The sequence below is a fragment of the Anas platyrhynchos genome, chromosome 4 (assembly GCF_047663525.1).
Source record: "Anas platyrhynchos isolate ZD024472 breed Pekin duck chromosome 4, IASCAAS_PekinDuck_T2T, whole genome shotgun sequence".
NCBI classification, from domain to species: Eukaryota; Metazoa; Chordata; class Aves; order Anseriformes; family Anatidae; genus Anas; species Anas platyrhynchos.
In genome coordinates, this window is record NC_092590.1 from 11,228,804 (window position 1) to 11,247,678 (window position 18,875).

Here is an 18,875-nt window from a genome sequence, read left to right on the forward strand (position 1 = left end):
TGTACTTGGTGAGTCAGCCTTCAATAAAATTTATTATGGCTTTATGGGATAATTTTGGGTTGGGAGACTTACCCAAGGGATGGGCTGGAGATGTCACATCTGCTTATGCCACACAACTGCAATATAGCTATTTCTTACTTCATATATTATTTCATAGCACTTTTATGTGTACAAATATGTCTTAAGAAAAAAAGCTTGAGAGGGTTGTTAGTCTCAATGGAGAAGATGCTCTCAGTGTTTGTGAAAATGGATTGAATTTGTTAGAAACTTGACTTCCCCCCCCCCCCCCCATGCATTTGGGATTAATATACATAATTGTCCTGCATGCATGTGCATCACATTTGAGGATATTGACACAGTATTCACTTACCTGACTCTGCAAGTTTAAGCAGTTGACCATTTAAAAAAAAAAAGTTTCTAGAACCAATTCATTATCATTTGATTCTTGGAAACAGGAGAAATACAGAACATCATTAGAGTAATAGTGCTTTTTTTTTTTTTTTTTTACTGTTTCCTAAATCTGGTGTTGTATTTCACAGATTTCAAAAACAAAGTGCTCTTTATGTAATATATAAAAAATAATAATAAAAAAAACTGTTGCAGAAGGATTATTTAACTTTTTTTTGTGTAGAGTGAATAATCGTTTTAGAAGGAAAACTAAAGAAAATGCTTGAAAACAGTTGGTAAAACAGGAATGATGCATTTAAGCTTGAACGCAGATTCAGACATGGAATTAATGCTAAAAATAAAGACTGTGATATACTTAAGGATAAACTATTAATGATCTGACCTGAAGATGTTTGTTTATTTCTGCTGGTAACATTTTTTTTTCCTGCAACATTTTATTGTCTCATTAGTACATCCAGAGTGATGTTAGCCTTTTGAAGAAGTTAGTGGAGGGGACACTGTGGTTTCATTCTTTAATATATTAACCTTTATTTTTTTTCCGAAAGTGCTCTTCTTTAATCAGCACACTAACAAGACATCTCAGCTGCCCTGTAGCTAAAGTTCTGTCACTGTTCCTTAACTAGTATGAAGTTTCATATAAGGAATTATACATATTTAAGTGCTTGTATTTACTTTGTAAATACAGCAACAGTTTTCAATATACACATAATAATTTACTTATTTGAATATTTTTTTTCCTCCAGTGGATTTTATTTCTACTGCTTTTATAGCTATAATCCTTCCCATTTGCCTGCAAGCTTTCCTCTTCTGTACTTCTGGACCTCTGTGTCCTGGGTGAATGACAACCAGGGAGAAGATTGCTATAATGACTCTACTGAAAGGCAGATCAACTTTGCAGTGGTGTTGCTCCATGATAACAGAAAAATGGTTTGTGCAAGCACAATTTGGGAGGCAATGTTAAAAGATGCTATTAAATGGCTTTGTCTGAAAGAATGAAGACAAATCAGCCGAACACTTCTAGTAGCAGTGATTTGGATGAAGCTGTGAAATGATAAAACCACACCAAAATTGAACCAGGTTGATGCTAAACGTATATAAAGTCACTGTATGTATTTGTACAACCTTTAATTTACAAATTATGAACTGGTTTAAAAAAAGAATATATATTTTTTGAGACAAATTCAAAAATAAACTATGAAATTCGGGTTAAATGCCCATGCTTTTAACAAAAACAATGACAAGAATTGCAGATAACATGAGATGTTATTCCTTCTATTGGAGATAAGCAAAGGTATTACTTCGCTTCATTCACCAAATCTAAAGTAAAGGAGCTTTGTTAATTAATTTCAACTGTAACATGGAAAAAAATATTGAATGTTGAAATGACGATGATCTGGATCAAAATGTGTTGGTATCAGTAGCAGGAAGGATGTTTTCAGTCAGCCTGTGTGATTGGATCTATACATGCCAATATCAAAGATCTCATCAAAGAAAGGTAATTGCATAATGGAATGGGGAGGGTCATTATTTGAAGAGATCTGGCAGGAGGGCTATAATTTGAGAAAGAAATAATAGCTGTATAAGAATAATGTTTGGCCTGAGGGACTGTGTAAATACACAGAGTGAACACATGAAACAACCTTTTCTGAAGTGTTTGAGTGGACTGTTCACAAATGAAATAAATTCACAAATGTGGGATGCATGCTAGACTGAAGCTTCACAGGAAAGGAAATTGCCAGGCGCCTATCTTAGTCTTCAGCTACGACTACAAATTAAAGGCACATGATGTAAGCTGTACACCGCTCAGTATCAGTACATGTATCACATAAGTGCTGTCTGTGATGTAGTGACTAGGGATGCCTTTTAATTTCAAGTGAAAAGATTCTATAATTCTGTTTTATAATTTAAAAAGAACATATTCGGTAGTTCTAAGTTCCATGTTATAATCATGCAGAAAACCTTCATTATTATTCTTTTGGTCTGGCTATCTAATGCTACAGATAATCTGAATAAACACTGTCAATGACACTTTGTAATTTTCAAAGGGACAAAGGTTTTCTGGAGTATGGATTATACACGCAAAACATATTTCTACCATTCTGGACATGCTGTGAATGTAGTTTTATGAAGTTACAGTTTTATGTAGTTACATTTTAGTATTTAGGACAGTTTTTAAAAAAGATGTAGTGTTTACTTTTTTTATCACTGCATGTTTTTTAATCGATAGTAGAGACTCATGGAGTGTCAATTACCTACTTGTTATGCACAGAAGTGGTCTTCATTGTTTATTTTCTCTCGTAAGGCAGAGTTGTCATTCACAATTTTTAATGTTCGTTTGTTTTCATCTAACAGACCCATTAAAATCATAAAAGTGTGACCAGATATTTTACCCTAAGGTTAAAAAAAAAAAGTTATTACTTTTCCACTACCAAAAATACTGAAGGCTTGAAAATAAAACAATCATGTCAAAAACAAGCAAGTAAAAACAAACTGTGAAAAAAAGTATTTTCGTGTTTGAAGACTGTGCTTCTAGTCTAGGCTCAAATTTGAGAAAATCTAAGTGAGATTGACATATTCAGTTTTTCTCAGAAGTTACTCAGTATTACTATGTTAAAGGAGACTATATAAGGGAAGGTTTTGCAATGTGAAAATTGGCCTAGTCTGTAAATAGAAAGGAAAACGTTTTATCAAAAACTTAAAACTGCAGGTGATGGTGATCATCTGTTTGCCATAGCGCTCATTATTCTAAGAATAACTTACAGCAGTTTTATTTCCCTGAAAATAATAAGTTGAGTTCTCACTTTGATGGGCAAAATAATCACACAAGTGAGAGAACACCATACAGCAAAACTGTATCTAGCCTTGGCCTCTTCACTGAGAATAACAGTTATAGATTACTTTTGCTTTTTTTGGACTGCTTAAAAATAATTGGCTATGGAATAAACTGAACTTGTTGAAATGACATTTGTTTTTCTCCTAATCCCCAGTTACACATTGTACAAGTAGTTGTAGTCACTTTTGTTTCCTACCATGTTGAGACCTGTTCAGACCATTCTGATGGTGGTTTTCCATTTATATGGAAGGACAGGGATCTGCAGCATTCCCTCCAACAAATCTCTTCAGTCTCTCCCAGCTGTCCCATGTTGTACTTCTTTCATTTCTCTATTTCTTCCATTTTAACCTGTTTCACCTAACCTGAAGCTTGAAGTCTTAAATCAGAAATCAGAGGTGTAATAAGCTGTGTTCTAAGTTGATGGATATTTTGTGGTTCTCACAAGTACTTGCAGGTGTAAGAGACTGATGGTAGAAGAAAAAGTAGGAAGCTTGGTGGCACACAGCCCCTTCTTCAGGTCTGAGACAGGCAAGCAAATTTCAGAGCAGATTACAATGTGCAAACAATTGCTTTGGATGCAATTGTCTATGCTTCAAATCCTCGCAAATGAAAGGCAGCTGTTACCCATGGAGGGGAGAGAATGATAATGAGAAAAAAGGATAGAAGGGATATGATGGTTATTTACTGGGGAAAAAGGAGACAGAACATGAAATTAAAGTAGAAGAGAAAGATTGAGTAACGTCATAAAAGCAGTCCCTGTATTGAGTCTTTGATGTCTTGCATCCAATAGAGTTATAATTTTCAGTTTTTAGCTTCATTTTTGGAAGATATCTTAATCTCTTGAGGATCAGGACCAAGAGATAAAAAGTAATTGGTCTATAAAAATACACTCCCATGTGCTACTGGATGGTTTTTCTTTTATTGATTTACCTGAGTTAGTTTATTCATGTTTGTGGAAAGTGTTTTCTTAGTTTCTTAGTTAGTACTGGATTAAGTATACTACATTTCAGGAAATGCAAGACCGAAATCCTGGAAATTTCTGTTCTATTTTGGGGAGTGTTTCTCATGACTTTTCCCCATGAACTCCAAGAAAGGAAAAGTGATTTAACTCTCATCGTGAAGTTAAATAATTATTTATGTCTTTCTCTTTTGTGGCTGAATGACTGATACTGAGTAATTCTGATGTTGGTTATGTTGTAGAGTTTCCACAAAGTTGGGTTTGCTCTCTGTTGATTTTGTTGAAGTAAGCATATAATTGGTTGTAAAATGGTTGCTAAATTCAGGCTGAATCTGTATTTTATAAACCCTGCTTCAGAAAAGAAGATATATAAGTAGTGTATCAGACTTTTATATAACTGTGGTTTCTTAAAAATCTTTAAGAAAATAATACTCAATTGAAGTTATAATGAATCCACTTCTATTAACAGCAGTGTTTCTGGGTCATCCAGTTATTTATTTATTTAGTTTTGAAAAACAAACAATATTTCTTTAAAATGCCAATTTATGTCACATCTTAAAATTTGTAAGAGTAGTCCTGATGTATACCAATGTGATTCACAAGTAAGAGTCACCCTCCCTTTCTAGAGGGACTGACGGATTCAGAACTGATTTTTTTTTTCCTTCATTGTATATCCAGAGCTTAATCTTCATGTTGACCAAGTATTTGGTATGGAGCAGGTTGTAGGTTTTAAGCCACTGGGAGGCGTGACTTTAGTTACAGGCATCAGCAGACCCTTTCCTTTGAAAAATACACCTTTTTAGTAGTGTTATGAACACTGTTGTTGGCAGATTTCAACAGCAGCGATAGCTGTTAAATAGCTATGGCCTTTCTAATGGTGTCACTGCATTCAAAAGGTTTTGAGGGAATATGGGATAATCTAATCAATGAAAAGGTCAAAGAAGAGGTGGATTGGGGGAAACTTTTTTTTTTGTATCACTTGAAAGGAAATTAACACATAATTTTAGAGATTGACTTGAGTGGTATGAGTGGTATGAAGTTAAATATGCTGTAATTGCTTTTTACTGATGTGATTTTGATTTATTAGACCCATTAAGGAAATTTGCTTGTTCTCTTGTTCTTTTATTCTTTTATTATTTTAGTATCAGAGATACAGAAGAATCAGAAGTAGGGATAGTTCAAAAAATGACTGAAAGCAATATTGGCAAATGCCTCACTTTTGAGGTGTTACTATGAATCCATAAATTACATGATTTGACAGTGAAACCATGTTTCTTCAAGTCTTTAGTCTACAGCAGCTACTGTGTTGGCTATTCTTTGCTAATCTGTTATTCAGGATATGATTGTCTGGAATTGCTAATGCAGCAAGATCCAGAAGCAGCACAGTGTCAATAAAATTTGTTAGAAATCCAATTTTATTTGAGAAGTGAAGGATTAAAATAATGAGGAAAAAAATGTATGCTTAAGTAACATAATGAAATTGCTAAGTGAAGGTTTTCTCGTGGCATTGCTTACATCAAAACCTTTTTCTAGTTTCACAGAAATAACATCGACATTCAGATCTTCTAAGTTCAGTGCAATTAGTAACTTCAGACTAGTTTTGAAGGTACCATTTCCCAGAGATGAGTGGCCTGTTGCAAGTGAACAAGTGCATAGTTAGGGACTGCTGCAATGGAAATGTTCAGATAAACCAGGCCAGGTTCAAACTGCAGAGCATCACTTTACTGGGCTGATGTTCATTAGCAATACACTCTGTGCTAATGGCTTGTTCTGACTCATTATCAATCGTTGTCACTAAGTAATCAAACAGATGGTCCTTAAAGATCATATCCCACATTAGCTGTGTGTGTGCAGATGCCGTGTCATCAGTACTGGAGGCTGTGGTCTGTACGGGTCTCAGTTGCTGAGGCTGAGGGGACCAGCCTCCAGCCTCTTTGATGAGGGAAGCTGAAGCCATAGGGTGACCTTTTTCTTCTTGATTTGTAATGCTCATCCTTGTTGTTTCATGCTTCTCATCATGCATGAAAAATGAGAGGATTTCATCTGCTCCTGGTAGTTCATCTTATTTTTTTGGATGGGGACCTCCTCTGACTTCTCCACAAATGTTCCCTTCGTGTTTGAAATCCTATATTCAGGGCTTTACTTCTTGCACGTGTTTTCCTATTCTCTTTTTTTCCAACTACACCTTGAGTCTTCATTTGACTGTGTGCAGTTACATGTTGTTTATACATGTATATTTGGTTGTATGAGAAAGTGCTCTTAAGGTGATGTTGTTACTCATTAGCAGTGTTACATATTACTTACATGCTGCCACTAGTTGTTTCAGTCAGCTTAAATTGAGATTCAAATAACATCCTCATCAGTTTACTTCTGTCTCTTAGGTGCAGCAAACCTCTGCATTGGCTACAGCACACTGAAGTACTTTTGTCTTGGAATTGGGGCTCAGATGCTAGGGGGGAGAACTTTCTGCTGGATTAGGTTCCTAATTCAAATCAACAGAATTCCACAGAAACCGGATTTTGTTAAAATGATATATTTAGAGAAGGCGTATTTAGAGGTAGATGATTGATAATCTGGAATAAAATAGATATTTTTATTTGTTTTCCCAAAGATATCGTAGTACAGTGTCAAACTTTCTGTGCTTAACTCCACTTAAATGTAGTTTACATGGGAACATCTGCGAGGGAAAACAGTCATGCGCTTTGAGGACTAAGAAGAGCTGGTAGTCAGAATAATGACATCTGAGCTGGCCATCAACTATGCAAAGTTCTGAATGTAGGATTTTGGCATTAAATGATTTCCTGCTTTACTTTGTGTAATTATATGTTTCAGTGGAGTTCTCTAATTTTTTTATTTCATGAAACAAATTTTAGACTATTGACATCTTATAGGCAGGAAGTGGTAGATTTTTTTATTAAAAAAAAAAACAGCAAACAAAAACAAACAAACCAAGCACTGGATCCATTTTTATTTTCAGCCATGAAAACAACTTTTCTCAGTGTTTGTCTCTCTTTTTTTTTTTTTTTTTTTTTTAAGAATTATCATCTTAGAATAAAGAGTACAATCTTGAGGTTTTTCTCAAATGTTCATTATTTACGTTCATTATTTAAAAAAAAAAATTGAATAATTTAAAATTGCTTGTAGGAATATGAGCATAAAATTTCATTGTAGCATGATAATACACTTCCTTTCTAAGGAAACAGTATATTTACAATTAGCAAGTTGTTCTTCAGGAAGGATAGGCGCATTTTATATAACAAACAAGCATGGGAAATAATGTAGTATCATTTTTCATCTAAGTGCAGAACTCACCAATTCCCTTCTAGGCTTGAACAAATATTACATGAGTGAGGGCTCTTGTAAAATGTTATGTTTTGAAATAGATTTCATTAAGGGTTTCTAGTGATAATTTATTTCTTCCTTTATGCCTATGTTTTTCCTCATACTAATAATGGATAGCTTATTTGCATATAAATAGATTTCAGTATTTGCTGAAGCAGAGACCTAATATGTTTCTCTTTTTTCCATGGACATTGTTAAATAAGATAGAATATTGCAGTGATCAGCAGTCATGAATTGTAATAATTTTCTTGGTCAAAACTCTTTAGAGTGCATCAACTGTGACACTTTCATAAGTAGTTCAGAGTTTAGATATTAGTTATAATATCAAAAGCATGAAAAATAGTTTATTTCTACAAAGATGTTTTTCATACTACTTTGGAAATATTTACTGAGAGAAATAAGAACTGGTTGCTCCTATTAATTAATATTTTGGTGTGCTTTCTTTCCATTTCTAATCTAGTAGTTTGTGGGTGTTTTTATAACACAAATGCAACTCTGCAAATGAATATGATTTAATTGTCTTCTGTTCCTCTGGATTATAATGATCTCGTGGTTCTAACCGCTTTTCTTTAAATCAGAGGTGAGCATTTAATAGAAGAGTTTCATGCCATCATTCTGGCATACTGTAAAATAAATAAATTTGATTTATACTCCATTAAGGATATGTAAAACCAGAGGTTTCTCTTAAAACTGATTTATATTAACTACGAACAATGTTTAAGTAGGATTTGTTAGTTATTTGATCAGTTGATGATCTCCAAAAAAAAAAAAAAAAAACCCTCACAGAATGTGTAAGGCTGCATTCCAGATTCAGATGTGTCTTCCAGAAAGAAAAGTGAAATAAGCTGTTTTGTACCACTTTATTACCCCAAATCCATTTGTAAAAGAAATGTCTAGGCTTATGGTTCACATGCCACTAGTTATTCACTAGCTTATTCAAATATGCTGCCTTTAAACTAAGTTCTAGCTGCATAGTCCTTTAAAGGACTCAGGGAGAAAGATAAACTTGGTGTGTCAACACATAAATATAGTGTTCCTTCAACACTGTCTGAGCCTGCAAATGCCTTAATTACATGTATATATCTACCTGATATAAGGAAAAATGAGCGTGAATGTGCTTCTGTATGTGTGCATGTATATACATGACTTAATGGTAAATGTGTGTTTAGTGGAATTTTAACATGTCTGTAAGTTATTTTTACCAGCAGAGGTCACTCAGTGTAAAGTGAACAATAGCTTCATCCTTTAAGGAAGACACAAACTTCATTATGTGCTGTAAGACACATGCTGAAAATTATTTGTCTTCAGAAGCACACAGACAGTTTAAACTTGCTTTTTTTTTTTTTTTCATATCTTTGCTGCTGCATAAGTTGCAACGTTTATGGACGATAAAATATCAAACATTAAAAAACAAAATAAAACTCGTGACCTCACACTTCTGCGTTGTAGCTTCACACTGCTATACAAAGTAGTTGATAAAATGTTGGACTGTAAGGCCACTTATTTTTTTTTACTGCAGTTTATAAACCAACACAATAAATTTGTAATGTTTGTTTTATATATTACTTTACCACGAAGAGGTAGGTTTCTATGGGTTCACCTACTTTCCTGAACAAAGTGCTATGCATCAGTCTCAGTTAGTACTATTTTTTTTAAAAGGCCTGTAAAAACTAATAGTTACCTGGAATTTATGATATTATGTACTACTTTCTCCTCTGTATGATGACTTTAAGTGGTGTTTTCTTAAACAGGTTTTCTTAGTATACATATTTAATTATATCTAACACTTCTAGTTACAAAATGTATTTTTAAAACATTTTGTTCCTACTATCAATGCTGATTTAAAGCAACTTTTGATATGAAAAAGGATATATTCCCATGTAATTTCAATACAGTGAGTTGTGCAGGTGTAACTGAGAATGTAATGTGGCTTGTGGAATCTTTTTTATATGATAATGATGCCAAAAGAGAAAATGTCCATCGTCCTGTCAGAGCTCAGAGACTGATAAATATCTTTGAACTGAACAGAAGTAGTTGAATGGTGATAAAAGTACAAGCTGCTCTTGTAGTTGCACTCACTTTTCTAGAAATAATTTCCTTGAAAACCACCATCAAAATCAAAATAAGAATGAAGAATCAAAGTTGTCAGAAAAGAAACTTGTTAAATATGACATGTCTGTACTGGTAAATGAATGGAAAAGATGGTTCCAGTTGTCAGTCCACCCACAGAAGCTATCATGTATCTGAAGAAAATATGTAGAGTTTTTAATGCAACTTTGTGACTAGTTAGAGGACTGTATAAGTCATCTTGGAAGGGTTTGTCAAACTACTTGACACCAAAGTATTATTCTACACTACCTAGGCCAAATGAGAAAATAAATAATTTCAGAATTATTAATAATACTTATTTAAATCCTTATGCCTGGAGTCTAAGGTCTGTGTGCTTGCTTTGGGACATTCATAGAATCATAGAATGGTTTGGGTTGGAAGGGACCTTAAAGATGTGAGAATCTCTGTAATTTCCTTCAGACAGGACCTTCTGTGAAGCTATTTTATTTGTGATTGCAGTGGTGGGCATCCTGCCAATTAGGAGCGCATTATAGTAAACATATCATAACCTTTTATCCCCTACTACCCGACAACTTATCACCTCCCCTGTTTCCTCACTGGCTGAGTACTACAGGTTCACAAGCTACTCAATGCTCCTCTATACCATATATTTACTTTTTTTTTTTTATCAACACTTTAATTTCTCCTTTTCCTTTTCCTTTTTTTTCTCCTTTCTTATGTTTTGAGAACTTGTCAGAACAGTAAAACAAAGATCACACTGATCATCCTGTTTCCCCCCCCCCCCCCCCCCCAGCTTCTACCTTATTTTGGAATAGTGAGACCTTCTACTGTCTTTTACTGTCCACTTATTTACTTAGCATTTCTCTTTGTCATAACTACACAACTACCTTTTGAATACAGAAGGTTAGTTTTCTACTGCAAAAACACGATTTATTTTCTCATGAGATCATGCAGTTCCAACACCCCTGCCATGGGCACAGCCCCACCTATTTCATACTCAAAGCCCCATCCAAGCTGACCTTGAACTCTTCCAGGGATGGGGCAGCCATAGCATCTCTGGTCAACGTCTTCTGCTGCCTCACCACCCTCAGAGTAAAAAATTTCTTCCTTATATCTAATCTAAACCTACCCTCTTTTTGTTTAAAGCCATTCCTCTTTTTCCTAACACTACACTGAACACAGAGTCCCTCCTCAGCTTTCCTGTAGGCCCTAATTCTCCACCCTGACTGTATATGTACTTGGGATTGCCCTGGCTCAGATGCAGGACTTGCACTTGGCCGTGTTGAAACTTCTGAGGTTCTCATGGGCCCACCCCACCTTTCAAGCCTAGCCAGGACCCTCCGGATGGCATCCTATCCCTCCAGAGTGGCAACTGTGCCACACAGCTTGGTGTCATTGTCAAACTTGCTGAGGGAGCACTCAATGTCACTGTTTGTGTCACTGGCAAAGATACTGACCAACACTGACCTCAACATTGCCTGCTGAGGAATGCCACTCAGTATTGATCCCCACCTGGATGTTGAGCCATTGATCACAACTTTTTGAGAGTGACCATCCAGCAAATTCCTTACCTGCAGAGTGGTCCATCCATCAAGTTCGTGTCTCTCCAATTCACAGAAGTCTGCAGAATTTAGCATCGTATGCAACTGAGATGAAATAAATAAATAAGGTGGAGTTAAGGAGTAAACCTAATAAGCTTTTTGTCTGTATGAATGTCTTGTGGTTTTCTACGACTTGCATCTTTACCCAGTGCAAAGCAACTCAAGAAAGCCAAAAGAGTCATCTGACCTTACACGTACCTCCTCTTTAATTTAAGCTTTTAGATTAAGTCATAAAATAGCTGAGAAAGATTTTATTACTGGCAAGATTACTTACTTTCCCTTTTATTTGTCCTATTACATTTTTTTTGCTTGCAATTCTTGGTCACAGTTCAAAATTGCTGAAGTTGCAAGCAATTGTTAAGAATAAAATTTTAAGAATCACATAAGTAGATACTTGTACTCCTCTGTATCTGATGAATGTATCTGATATTCCGGGAAGCAAGTGGTGTAGCTCTCAAATGATTCAGTGTGAAATTTTAGGTATCAGCCCTTTTTGAAACCAGGCAAATACAAATGTATGCATGTATCTTATATAATACTTGACAGTTCAGGCACCCTAGAGAAAGGGAAAGGATAATATTCTAAGAAAACTATGGTCTAGAGACATATTCATACAGATATGGTACTGCAATTACTAGTAAACTTGCATCTTTTGCCTTTTTCAGTAGATAATGCTAAGACCTCTTACATTCGTACTATAGAAAATATGCATTGAATAGTATGATAATTTCTTCATCTTTGCTCTGTGTTGATGCAACCTAACACAAATACTGTGTGCATTTTGAGTACCACAGCATAAGAATCACAGAATGGTTGAGGTTGGAAGAGTTTTAAATATCTCCAGAGAAGGAGACTCCACGGCGTCTCTGCACAATGTATTCCAGTGCTCTGTCACCCTCGTGGTAAAGAAGTTCCCTTTTCTTATTCAGGTGGAACTTCCTGTGCTCCAGACGGCCATAAAACTACTCGAGAGCATCCAAGAGCAATTTGTTGTTGATGAGCTAATATTTATGAATCAGAAACATGCAAATATTTTACATTAAAAGCAAGAAAATCCTAATGCCCTTAATCAGATTAGCCCCATAAAATTCTTTTAATTCAGATATATGTGCTGATTAATTGTATCCAACTACAGGTCTTGAATTCCATAAACTGAAAAGTAGTGTTACATAATGCATTTACATGCTCCAGGCAATAACATTAAAACACAAAAATGTTTTATTTTCTTTAAAATGTTTCCCAGAGGAGATTCAAGATCTTCTTGAGTTCTTAAGCCTCTGCTTTTGATTCCCCTATCCTTTCTCTGTCTATAATGTCTCAAGATCCATTATAATGGCACCCCAATGTGTGTTTCAGTGGTTAAGAAATCAATGAGTTTCGCTGGTTTATGAAGACGGTACTGTAGTCTGGTGGATATTGCCTTTCAACTTCTGGAATCGTTCTTCCACTGCTTGCAAAATTGTGCTATGTGGGAAGCTGATCTTGCTGCTATGTTTACAGAAAACAGGGTATGAAATCTCCTGGCTAGTGCTGTTTAGAAGCCTAGACCACGAAAATGTATTTTTATATCTACATTTCCCCACTATTTGTATCTGTGTACATTTGGAGCTTAATGTGCCTCTCCTATGTATTAATAGTTACAACATAATTGGAGTAACTGCAGCCCATAAATATATCCACTTTCACAACCTGAAGAGAGAATAATAAAAGATGAGCTTAGCAGCCTGGTTAGAGGATTCACAGGTCCAGGCTTCAGAAAAACACTGTTTTTTCATCAGCTTGTACTTATTATGCCTCAGATCTTCTTAACCTTAGGGTATTATGTTGTAATCTACAAAATGATCCATTAGATAAACTTATTAAACTTTAACCTTGAATTAAGAAAGCTTGCTGGTATATTCACAAATTACAGAATTCTCATTTGTAAAACATAACAGCTCATTTACTGCCTTCAGCTTCATCAATAGTAGAAAATCTTATAAAAATTTAATCTTAAAGTGTGAAAAATGCAAATAATAGTTATAAAACCTTTGTAGAAATGGAAAGAGGAAACACAAACATCCATTTTCTCAGGAAAGGAGAGAGAAATACTTCCCCTACTGTCTTCTTTTGCTCAGGCATTTCATAATGTCACGCATTAGGACAGGGGTAGGGTCCCTCTTGTTTGTTGCTTTGGCCCTGTGTCCAACGCTCATTTTAGGAGGGACTTCGGCTGCTTTGCATATTGCTGCTCCACTGATAAGAAAGAGGGAAGGATGGGCTGGAATAGAAGGCAACATTGATTATTTTATACTCATTAAAGATAAAAAAAAAAAATAAAAAAATCACACCTAATGCAGCAGGGAACTTTCTTACCGAATTACACATTGTAAAAGATATAGACCATATGTGCAGATGTAGGAACTAAGGCAACTAGTGAGGAGAGAGGCTGCTTGAGTGGAGACATTGCCACACAATATCTGTCTATATCTATATATTATATAGATATATAGATGTAGATACATGTATATAATCTAGATATATATCTACATCCAATATCTATATTTTTTGATGGAGAAGTAGCTTTAAATGAAACAAAGCCTTCACCATCTTTGCTGTATTGGATTTTTCTTCTTGTAACTACTGCGAACTCTGACTCTTTTGCTTGCTTGACTTAATCACATACAGCTGAGACAAATTAAAAACTTGTAGATGTAAAAGCTGCTCTGTTACAATGACAATTTTCTTGAATGAGGAGAATATGGGAAACAGCTAACAGTCTTTTCTCTAATAGGGTGGTAGTTAAAATAAAATAATCTTTAAATTCCTGAAGTGGATGTTTTTTTCCACAGCTGAGCAGTGTTTGTTCAGCTATGTAGGCTCTCATTTGAAAGGTGGGGAAAAAAAACTACTGTCAGTGGTTTGGTGAGGAGGATGACCTGGGAACATGAATCATAATAATTCTATTTATAGGTCCAAATTGAACTAGGAACCTGCTGTGTTATTTTCTGAACTGTTGTTCAAGGGATTCATTTCATTATTGTCCATTGGTGTTTTGTTTTGAACAAATCTATGTAGATGAAGAGATTAATATAGCCCAACTGCATCCTAACAAAAGAATTTGGGTTTAAGTATTTAAAATTATTTGTCTGCCTTGCCTTTTTTTTTTTTTTTTAAATATGTCAAAAATGTGGAGAAGTCTCTCTCTCTCTCTCTTTTTTTTTTTCCCCTCTAACACTGATTTTTAATAGCTCTGGGACAATTAATGTGATTTTCTTATTATAAACAAAGGTGTGATCACACAAATCCAGCAAAGTCTGATACAAAATCTTGTGTACATGCTCCTATGCAATATTTTTCTTTGTATATTTCATGTTTTATTGAAGTGTAGATTACTTTGTAATAAGTCATTGTTATTTTGTGTTCTTCTGTTTTTATCCAATACTTCTCTGACAGAATTATTGGAAGAATAATAAACCTCCTGCTTCTTAGATGGAATATATTATTTCTATTACGCATTTTCCCATTTCTTGTTGCTACATCAGAGTTCAGGGAAAAGAAGATCAGAATGTATCAGAAACTTTACTTTACAAAACTCCTATAAGAAATTGCATTTTCCATTCCATTTCCACTCTTTCTATGTGTCCTCTAGTAAACTTTTTTTATGTCTAAGCATTCGTTCATGGTACTTTTTTCTAGGTTTTATAAAATGTTGCAAAAGCAACAGTAAAGTAGAGGAACAAGTGAATAATGTGTGGATGACGATTTCTTTCCTCATTGCAAAGACAAATCCATGCTTCTAATCTAGGTTGGATTTAAAATCTTTTATTTGCAAAGAGCAATTCTCCAGATCTCTTCTAATGTGGTAGAATACTCAGACAGAGAAGTCAGAAGCAGATTTTCATTTTAAATTACCCATTCCTCATGTTCTCTGCTGGTTTTGCCCTGTAGCATTGGTTGACATTTCATGGAGAGTGAGCTACCACATGGCTGGAAAATATAGAATTATAAGAATCACCTGCGTTTGATTTTTCCCATTATATACCAATTGGGATGCAGACATACTTTTCATAGGTATTTGATTTATAATGAGAAGTTTTTATTCTTCATTGACCTGTGATTAATGTGTGGCATTTTAGTAAATAAATAGAAGATACTTTCTACATAATTCAGCTCAGAAGTTATGCCTGAGAGGCTATGCAGGTCTTTGACCTGTATCTTCTGAATGGCAGCATACATAATAGAGAATGTATTCTTAAAAAAAAACTGCAGAGTACAGAAACATTTTAATGCTTAATGTTTTAAAGCAACCATAATGTAGAAAGAGAGAAAGATAACGTCAAGCAGCTTGTCAAATGATGTCTTTTTTATCACCCAATACAGACAGAGGTATCTAAAATATAATAAAGTTAAATCCAGAAAATAATTCTCTATATACACGAATATACATGCTTTGAGGAAGGTTTGTTTGTTTGTTTTGTTTTTAACAGTAAGCTCATGACAAATACTAAGAGCAGAAAGCCTGTTAGGTATCAAACTACAGCTAAATTATTTTTGCAAGTGATTCACTAGAAAATGAGTATTCATGTTCTATGAACTTAAGTAGATCTTGATCACAAGATAATGTGTATTTGTCTTTACATTCAGATTAACCTTAGTCTAGACACAGTTCCTAGATAAATATGATTCTGATCCTGTTCTGATAGACTTAGTTGTTTGATTGAGCCCTGCATCCAGTCATTTCTTGGCCACTGTCTAGGAAAAATACCCTATTTTCTATTTTTTTTAAATGTTATTGTCTTTTAATCACAACATTGCCTGGGAGCAGTGATCAAGGCTCTGTTGTGCAGTTGCTGTACAAATACACAAGATCACTGAGAACACACATGTGATACATCTGGGCTTGGGTAAAGATAAGAGAATAAAAGGGAAAATACATTCACGCTGAAAGCCCAGAGAGATACTGCAAAGTGAAAATTAGAAAAGGATGATTTCCCATCTAGTGTTCCTTATGTAGCGATCTTCCAGTTTTATGGTTAAATTAATCGTGAAGCTCCTGTCTTCCATTAACTGCTGTGTCACTGTAAGAAAATCTAGTCATGCCACAGTAAAGGCAGAAACAGTTGTAAAGAAATTTAGCGTGAACTGTCTGGTGTTTATGCTATGCAACATAGAATTTGAGTAGGAAAGGGAGCGTATGACTCAGCTTCTATCCAGATGTACTCATAAACAGATGGAATATTTCTCAGAAGCTGGAAGGCAACAGAGTGCATGCACTAAACCAAGTATGAGAGTAGACCAGAATAGTTTAGTTGAAAGGCACCTACAAGGATCAAGTCCAACTGCTCGACCACTTCAGGGCTAACTAAAAGTTAAAGCATATTAATGAGGGCATTGTCCAAGTGCCTCTTGATCACCGATATGCATGGTGGCAACAGCCACCTCTCTAGGAAGCCTGTTCCAGTGTTTGACCACCCTCTCAGTAAAGAAATTTTTCCTAATGTCCAGCCTGAACCTCCATCGTGGTTCAGCTTTGTATTACTGCATGTCCTGTAACTGGTTATCAGGGAGAAGAGACGAGCACCTGCCTCACTGTTTCCTCTTCTCAGGAAGTTGCAGAGAGCAATGAGGTTACCTCTCAGCCTTCTTTTCTCCAGACTGGATAACCCAAGTGTCCTCAGCCTTCCCTGAGGAAGAAAAACTTCCTGTGAAGATGGGTGTTGTTTAGCTTCCAGATAAGAAGCAGCTAAGGTGGTGGTGATATGCATTTTTCTTAATTTTTTTTAAAGGAAAGATAAAAATGTATGCAGAATCAGAAGTTTTCCCTAATGATATGATAGTAATAGAAAAATTTTCTGAGGTATTCAAAACATTTTGGACAAAATAGCAATAAAATCACAAATACAAAGTAAGGAAATGTTCCTACTCTCAGCAGTGGTGCTTTCCAAAGTCACTGTAGGCACATACTGATGCTGTGCTTATTTTCATACATTCATTTTATTATACTTTCTGAGGCCTTGTGTAACCTAATAAACCAGTATGATTAAGCAGGGAGAAATGTAATGAGGGTAAAATGGCAGAAATTCTCCTAGACAAGACTTGAAGGCTTCACTGATCTAAGAAAGATTAGGTGCTGTTAAAACAGTCTGTCTTGCTCAGATGTGCAATGCTGGGTTATTCTATAAGGATGGAGCTGCATTTGTATTCATTTCCTTTTTGTAAGTGAAGAGAAACCAGGAAGAAAAAAAAAAAGTATTAGTTTCCAGTGTGATTCTCCAAACTCATCATACCTAATGCCCTGATTGCTTCTGTTTTATTATAGTCAAATTTGGTCCCGTCTATGGCAGATAATGTGTTGCTAGAAATACAAAAGCCCCTGTAGAATGGAGACTGGGTGAGCACTTCCCACCTCATAATTCTTCTAAAACAGAGCTAAGCCATTTTGCCAAGATGGGGGAAATATGTCGGTACTACGTCACGGTAGCCTCTTCTAGAAGACTTAAATGCATGATCTTTTGGTACTATTGCAAACATTCTTAAAAGGTCAAATATCCTACTAACTCATTTTCCCCCCAAAATATAGTAAGAAGTGTGTCTACATACAGAATCAGATGAAGAAATGATTCAGTCCTTTTTTAAAAAAGGTTACTTATTAAATAATTTCATTGTTCCTCCTCTCTAATTTTGTAGGTCCTGGAGCATACAATCCCATGATGAAGTCAGATTCCCACATATCTGCATTTGATTCCAAAGTGGAGTGTTTTAACGAACCGAAAGAGACCATCCCTGGCCCTGGAGCATACCAGGTATGTCAGTACTGTCATTACTAGGAATGTGTTAGTTCTGACTGTATCTGAACACAACTAGACTGATAGTTCTGTCCTCTGAATTTTCCTGATACAAATGTAAGCCAACACCATGGGCTCAGTCAATATGTAGACACAATAACATCATACCAAGGAGTTTGTTATAAGTAATGGTTTATATAATGATGCATCCTGAAAAAAGCACATAGGATGTTATGATCCCTAGAAACCTAGGTATTCACTGAACTGTGAACTTAAAAAAACAAACAAACAAACCAAACCAAACCAACCAACCAAACAAACAAAAAAAAAAAACAACAAAAAACCACACAACTCTGTAGTTGCAGAAATTTGAAACATTTCAGAATATAAGGTTGTTTGCAGTTCTATGAAATGCTTTTAAAACATACAACTTCAGAAATATTTTATAGGTATGAAAAATACAAAATTTATTTCAGCTAGAGATAATGGATTTTATGATTTTTTATTTTATTTTGCAAACCAATTTATAAGATAAAATCATTTAACTTGCCTGTGCTCTATTGGATACTTTTAAATTAAAGTGTAATTAAAAATAATGAGCAGATAGGCATTTGCTTCATTTTAAATGCTACTTCTTTTTAACCAGGCAGTATGGGAGTGAGACTTTCAGTCCCTTTGTTAGCAGATCTGTGTTAAATGTGTTTATGTTCCAGATGGCAATTTTGTTCATTTTCTTGAATGTGGAACAATTCTAGTCTTCAGTAGGGGCAGCACTAATCTGATTTTAGTTTTGTCATCTGATTTTGCTGAAGTGGTAGAATTTGGAGATGTTTGACAAACATGGAAACCAGTGTGTTAAGCTGCGTGTATTCCAGCAAGACTATGATATACAATAC

At 35.1% G+C, this 18,875-nt stretch overlaps 1 long non-coding RNA gene across 1 annotated transcript in view; it reads left to right on the forward strand.

Annotated features, from left to right (window-relative positions):
• LOC140002407 (uncharacterized) overlaps positions 1-18,875 on the forward strand; it is a 121,408-nt gene that overhangs the window by 44,283 nt on the left and 58,250 nt on the right. Inside the window, exon 2 of the long non-coding RNA XR_011808865.1 lies at positions 17,882-17,997. This is a non-coding gene — a long non-coding RNA (uncharacterized lncRNA). The remainder of the gene's footprint in view (positions 1-17,881; positions 17,998-18,875) is intronic.